The 7,794-nt window shown below is 38.6% G+C and overlaps 1 long non-coding RNA gene across 1 annotated transcript; it reads right to left on the bottom strand.

Annotated features, from left to right (window-relative positions):
• Window positions 1-2,691: 2,691 nt before the first annotated feature.
• Window positions 2,692-7,046, bottom strand: LOC133414941 (uncharacterized). Its single transcript, XR_009770080.1, has 3 exons — window positions 6,899-7,046; window positions 5,485-5,731; window positions 2,692-5,408 (listed from the first exon to the last, which is right to left on the bottom strand). It is a non-coding gene; the product is annotated as an uncharacterized LOC133414941 (long non-coding RNA).
• Between the last annotated feature and the right edge of the window lie 748 nt (window positions 7,047-7,794).

The raw sequence follows: 7,794 nt of genomic DNA, 5'->3' as shown, positions 1-7,794 counted from the left end.
ACTAATTACGTGTAGCTAGATTACATAATTGAATTACAAAATGTATGCAATTGTAATCCATTTTATGTGTGTAATTAAATGACAATTGCTTTTGGAAATTCCCACGATTACAAGTTTAGTTACTTTTGAAATATAGCCACAAAAGCTCAGAAAACATTTTCATTTATCTTGTTTTGTTATAAGATTATTATTTGTGTAAAGAAAAATATGTTTGTTTCCAAAATAATAATCAATGATTTTAATCCACTTTTGTTTAGAGCAAACATCCAAGTGTCCTGTTGATAAACTAATTCAAAAGAAAAGTCATCAAAATCTAGTGAAATGTAATTAGTTATATTACTTTGAGAAAGTAATTGAAATAGTTGCACTACTATTACATTTTCAACAGGGTTACTTTTAATTGTAACCAATTACATTTTCAAAGTAATCAATCTTCCCAACAGTGCAAATAGGTCATGTCGACAGCATGCAGTTGTTGCGTACCTTACAAAGCACTTTCACATGCATATGGAACGCACAGGCATTTTCATTTACAACCCCAATTCCAATGAAGTCGGGACGTTGTGTCAAACATAAATAAAAACAGAATACAATGATTTGCAAATCATGTTCAACCTATATTTAATTGAATACACTACAAACACAAGATATTTAATGTTCAAACTGATAAACTTCATTGTTTTTAACAAATAATCAGGTGGCAAAAAAAGACTGAAAAAGTTGAGGAATGCTCCTCCAAGACCTGTTTGGACCGGTCCAGACGTGACGTCCATTGAAAATGTGTGGCCCATTATGAAGCGTAAAATACGACAACGGAGACCCCAGACTGTTGAACAGCTGAAGCTGTACATCAAGCAAGAATGGGAAAGAATTCCACCGACAAAGCTTCAACAATTGGAGTCCTCAGTTCCCAAACGTTTATTGAATGTTGTGAAAAGAAAAGGTGATGCAACACAATGGTAAACATGACCCTGTCCCATCTATTTTGGAACGTGTTGCAGCCATAAAATTCCAAGTTAATGATTATTTGCTAAAAACAATCAAGTTTATCAGTTTGAACATCAAATATCTTGTCTCTGTAGTGTATTCAATTAAATATAGGTCGCACATGATTTGCAAATCATTGTATTATTTTTTTATTTAACACAACGTCCCAACTTCATTGGAATTGGGGTTGTAGAATAAATACAAAAAGTTTTAATATGTGCACTCTAAATTAAAATAACATACTAGTAAACAGTGAGTCATTTGTATGATTTGCTTGGGACAAATTTTACGCTGGGTGCCCTTCCTGATGCAACCCACCCATTTTTTTTCTTTTTAATCCAGGCTTGGAACTGGCAGTCAGGTACTGGCTAGGAGTTGAACTTTTGCGACCTGCACATAACGCAGCAGCATATACCACAACTTGCTTACATATGTACTGTCTACATACACATACATGCGTAATATAGTACTGTAAATACTAAACTCAGGCCATACCGTATACTATTTCAGTGTGGGTCACTTTGTATGCTACATGCGACACGTAACGAGATAAAAACAATTTTCACTAGGTCAGGTAACGTGGGATCCATGTTTTCTGCTCTGTTTACAAGAAGTATCTTTGGTGCAGGAGGTCAACAAGAGTGACACTGACGGACCCAACTTCCATCGATCCATCTATGAGCATGCTGCACCCCCCCCCCCCCCCCGCCCCCCACCTTTAGCTCTCCTTTACCTCTTCTCCGTTCCTGCGCACACTGACCTACTTTCCTACTGACCTGTTTATGCACGCTCCTGTGTAGTTCAAGTCAAGTCAGGAAAGCAGAGTATGCAACAAAACGCTGCTCCTTGCAGGAAATGTCAACGTGATATGATCCACTTGACAGAGTTTTTCTTTTGCAATTTGCACATTATGGGTTTGTGCGTGTGTGTGTGAGGGCAATTTTTTGAATGTGACTAAAAGCATTATGAAGGGCATTGATGCATCAGCCTCAAAGAGCTGCTTTGTTTGCAGGCTGACATGGAGGTAGTGGTCACTTCCCTCCCCTCCTGTATCCTCCTCTCCCTACCTCCCTTCTTCTGTCAGCTGCTCCTCCCTTTGCCCTTTTTGTTACTATTAACATGACCTTGTTTTGCTCCATGGAAGGGTGAGAAAATTAAAGGGGAAAAAAAGCGTGGAAAAAAAACATGTTACTTGGGTCAAAGTCTGTTTTCATACTTAATTCTATTCACACCCAAATAATGGATTGATAAAAACATTGTCTTGAATATAGATAATTATCTGTTTATCGGCATGATACTTATAATACCGTGACAATAATAACAATAGAAATTATGAAAAAAAGTGTGGGCCTTTTCTATGTTAACACAGAAACTCTCACTTGGTCTGGACGTTGGCAGCAGCAGCCAAAGGCTCACTCTAGCGCTGCCCATCTTTGTGCACATCTCAGAGTGATGATTCACCTTCTTCAGTTGTAATAAGTTTTGCTTGTAACATGCTCGTGTTTATGTTATGTCAGCTCTGAATATGTTTTTAAGGGAAGACTTCTTTAAGTTTTTCAGGCAAAAACTAATCATTAGACTGCTACTCGACGACAACAAACTAGTAAGTAATGCATCGTCATTAGTAGAAATTAGGGATGGGACTAACACATTAATCACACTTAATGAATTACAAACAAATTAATTAGTAAAAAATAACACGTTTTAATCACATTTTGTGTTCCATACAATGCGGAACCGTTGTCATTGTACGATTTCATGGTACACCGATTACACTGATGCACACATCAGCGCTCAGTTACCAAAATGGAGATATTGGATAAAACAGTGTTGCAAGGACTGATGGGAGGCAAATTTCATTAATTAAAAAACAAACAAACAAAAAAACTGCTCGATGGTAGCCTAGATAAAGGTGCCACATAGAAACCATTTCTCGGCAATACTGTTCTAAAAAACTGTTCTAAAATGACTCTTTAACATTAGGTCTGTTTGATTTTGGCCAGGGATATTTTCTATTAGTTTTTCTACTGTTTTGTATTTAAATGCAATTAAAAGCATTCTTCCAGAGTTAACAATGTTCCTGTCAGTATTAATTATTTGATGCAGTCGTCCAATAAAATCTATTTAAATTAAACCATGTTGCTTTTTAGGACAAAAATTGTTATACAGTTGAAATGCGATTAATTTAGATTTATTACAAAGCCTCAAATTAATTAGATAATTTTTTTTAATTGAGTCCAACCCCTAGTAGAAATATGATATTTTTTTAGTATTGTTTTTAGCATTGCATAATTTTGTTTGCTTTTGTAATTTAATGAAATTTAGGAAAATTAAATACCCTAACCACATTGAAATTATACATACAACGCCAATTCCAATGAAGTTGGGACGTTGTATTAAACATAAATAAAAACAGAATACAATGATTTGCAAATCATGTTTGACCTATATTTAATAGAATACAATATATTTAATGTTCAAACTGATAAACTTGATTGTTTTTAGCAAATAATCATTAATTTAGAATTTTATTGCTGCAACATGTTTCAAAAAACCTGGGACAGGGTCATGTTCACCATTGTGTTACATCACCTTTTGTTTTAACAACATTCAATAAACGTTTGGGAACTGAGGACACTAATTGTTGAAGCTTTGTAGGTGGTATTCTTTCCCATTCTTGCTTGATGTACAGCTTCAGCTGTTCAACAGTCTCCGTTGTCGTATTTTGTGCTTCATAATGCGCCACACATTTTCAATGGGAGACAGGTCTGGACTGCAGGCAGGCCAGTCTAGTACCCGCACTCTTTTACTACAAAGCCACGCTGTTGTAACACATGCAGAATGTGGTTTGGCATTGTCTTGCTGAAATAAGAAGGGGCGTCTATGAAAAATACGTTGCTTGGATGGAAACATATGTTGCTCCAAAACCTGTATGTATGTTTCAGCATTAATGGTGCCTTCACAGATGTGTAAGTTACCCATGCCATTGGCCCTAACACAGCCCCATACCATCAAAGATGCTGGCTTTTTAACTTTGCGTCCATAACAGTCCAAATGGCTCTTTTCCTCTGGCCCACAATTTCCAAAAACAATTTGAAATGTGGACTCGTCGGACCACAGAACACTTTTCCACTTTGCATCAGTCCATCTTCAATGAGCACGGGCGCAGAGAAGCTGGCGCCGTTTCTGGGTGTTGTTGATAAATCGCTTTTGCGTTGCATACTAGAGTTTCAGGTTGTACTTACGGATGTAGCGCCGAATTGTATTTACTGACATTGGTTTTCTGAAGTGTTCCTGAGCCCATGTGGTGATATCCTTTACACATTGATGTCAGTTTTTGATGCAGTGCTGCCTGAGGGATCGAAGGTCACGGGCATTCAATGTTGGTTTTCGGCCTTGCCGCTTATATGCAGTGATTTCTCTAGATTCTCTGAACCTTTTAATGATATTATGGACTGTAGATGATGAATTCCCTAAATTCCTTGCAATTGTACGTTGAGGAACATTGTCCTTAAACTGTTCAACTATTTTCTCACGCACTTGTTCCCAAAGAGGTGAACCTCGCCCCATCTTTGCTTGTGAATGACTGAGCAATTCAGGGAAGCTCCTTTTATACCCAATCATGCCACCCACCTGTTCCCAATTAGCCTGTTCACCTGTGGGATGTTCCAAACAGGTGTTTGAAGAGCATTCCTCAACTTTCTCAGTCTTTTTTGCCACCTGTCACAGCTTTTTTTAAACGTGTTGCAGCCATAAAATTCTAAGTTAATGATTATTTGCTAAAAACAATCAAGTTTATCAGTTTGAACATTAAATATCTTGTCTTTGTAGTGTATTCAATTAAATATCGGTTGAACATGATTTGCAAATTATTGTATTCTGTTTTTATTCATGTTTAACACAACGTCCCAACTTCATTGGAATTGGGGTTGTATATACAATATGTATAGCTGGTAAGCTGCGCCCTCCCTGAAGTTGTCAATTCAGAATTTGACAGACAAAAATAAGCCACAAAAGTGGTGCAAAGCATCACTTTCAAGACGACACAGCAGTCCTCGACTTTTGACTTTAGGATATCTCCGCAGACTTTGCTCATTGAGCAGCTAATCAAACTGAAAAATGGTATGCGTTTGTGTCCAAGCTTCTTAGTACAATACAACTGAAGCAAACATAACAAACACAAGCCTTTTTCTCCTTTTTTAGATTGGTCACAGTAGAGAGTATTAATATAGGGAAAATGACTAAATGATTTGTTGCCTATGACGTCTCCTTCCGGGCCACCTGTCCCCATTGACGTCACAGCCAGTAAAAACGAAATGACGTCACATCCGGTAAAAACAAAATCACATCACATCCGGCGAAAACAAAGTGAGATCATGTTTCCTGGCGTTTTGGTCGCATGACATCATGTTCAGGGACACCTGTAGGAACAAAGGAAATCATGGGGTGTCATATACACCAAATATATACACCAAAAAAGGTAATTTATGATCATACCTGTGAATATGGTCCTTTCCAGACCCGTCCCAAATCGATGGTGCGTCCCACGACTTTTGGCAAGGCAGCTACAAAGAATGAGGTCATAACGTGGCTTGTGCATGTGGCATGGGGATGTCTGAGATGTTAGGGGTCACGTCCAGAGGTCACACAGCATTGGCAAAGGATGGGGATACTCACGTGGCTTGTACACGTGACATCGGGTGTCCGAAATGTTTGAGGGCCATGTCCGGTCACAACCCCACACCTTTAGAGAATGGGACACTCACGTGGTTTGTACATGTGAAATCGGGTGTGTGAGATGTTAGAAGATCTGAAAAAAATTCGTATTTAGCCAAGAACATGTCTTTTCTCTGACCACAGAGTTGTGCGAAACGCTGAGCGGACCATCAGTCTGGGAAATTTCCTTTCAGTGAACAAGCCCAGACATGTTCTTGTTCTCAAGGTTCTTATAAAAAAACATGTCCAGGTGTAAACCATAAACATGTAAGTTTTACATTTCATGTGGGGGCTGTTGAGACTCTTATCAAAAAACATGCCGAGACATGTTTTCGTTTTTCAAGAACATCTTCTAATTTTCGAGGCTCTTTTCAAAAACAGGTGCAAGTGTAAAGCATTATGAGATGAACATTAATACATCTGAAGCATAGACATGTCAGTTTTACATTTCATGTGGAAATTTCCGAGGTTCTTATCAAAAAACATGCCTACACATGTTTTCTTTTTTCGAAAACATGCCCAAACATGTATCTTTTGGGATTCATCCAACTATCTTCACTCTGTTAGGACGAGGTGTCTCATTTTTTAAATGGCAGGTGTGTGTGTCTCGTTTTCTATTATAAATCATTGAAACGTGTAGGAAGAAGTTGTTTTATATATCTCGTTCAGAAAAAATCCCAGAGTTTAAAGTATAGTTTAGCAGGTGTTTTTTTTTTAAATTGCACAAACAGGAGTACTCAAGGTCTCTCGCAGGAACTGTCTAAAAACATGACAGAGATGAAAGTATAGTTTGACCTTGATCATATCTTCCTCCCTTGGCGGAAATGTATATTACAAAAGTGGAACCTTGAGCGATATTTCCAGACATGTTCTTGACAATTAAAATAGAGATAGGTCAGATGATTCTTAAGACGTTTGAGTTTTATGAGTATGACATCATAAGATTCAAAAGACTATTCCATAGTCTAATCGTGCATCAACAATTTAGAAGATGTCGCAGCTTGTTTTCATGAAGGCCATATTTCAGCCTGCCATGTCTAACCAAGCCATATATATATATACCTACTTCATACTGATTTTCCACAAACCTTACATTCCCATTCACAAGTTCAAGCTTTTCAAAAAGGAGGAAACAGATGGAAATATAAAGAAATAGTTCATCAGAAAACTATGATCAATGCTAACATGTACTCACCTCATGTGAAAGCCTATCTCATGCAACCTCCTCTCTGACATCAACTGCCCTCATGTCTTCCCTCACTACATCTATCAACTTTCTCACTGGTCTTCTTTGAGTTCTCTTGCTCGGCAGCGCGCTCCTCATCACCCTTGTACCAATATACTCTCTCTCTCTCCTCTGGATGCGTCCAATCCATCCAAGTCTGCTCTCTCTAACTTTGTTTCCAAAACACCTTATGTGACAGTCTGACCATCCAAAATATTTGTTGATCTGGTGATTTGCTGAAGTGTCCAATGTGATAAGAAAATTCTGTTTGTTAGTCATATTTTGACATCAGTCACATTTGATGACGAGGTTCTTCACTTGGACTGCTGTACTATATATATAGCTGTACTATATTTACTGTATTTTCACGACCACAAAGCGCACTTAAAAGTCTTAAATTTTCTCCAAAATGGAAGGGGGGCCTTATAATGCGGCGCACCTTATGTGTGCACCGAGTTCCAAAATCTATTAATGTTGTTATGTGATGAGCGCTCCGCTTGACTGCCTGGGAGCATTTCCTGCCGACATGCTGCTTATACAGAGGAAAAGCAAACGTGGCTGAGGACAGCATGCGGACGTAAAGGGGGAAGGGTGCGTGTGAAGGAGGACGCTAAAGGCACGCCCCCAGTAGGTATATAGCCCCGGTATGCACATTGTGCAAAACAACATCGGTTTGGCTAAGGACCCCCGAAAATAGCACCTACGAAGAGACACGCTAACGAAGCACAGTTTTAAACTGAAAGCCGTCAGTTACGCGGAGGAACATGGGAATCTAGCTGCCACGAGAAAATTCAAGCTCAACAAATCCATGGTTCGCAAGTGGAGGAAGCAGGAAAACGCGCTTCGCCAAGTCAAGAAGATGAAGC

The sequence above is a fragment of the Phycodurus eques genome, chromosome 16 (assembly GCF_024500275.1).
Source record: "Phycodurus eques isolate BA_2022a chromosome 16, UOR_Pequ_1.1, whole genome shotgun sequence".
Classification (NCBI taxonomy): domain Eukaryota; kingdom Metazoa; phylum Chordata; class Actinopteri; order Syngnathiformes; family Syngnathidae; genus Phycodurus; species Phycodurus eques.
This window is presented reverse-complemented; position numbering and strand designations above follow the sequence as displayed.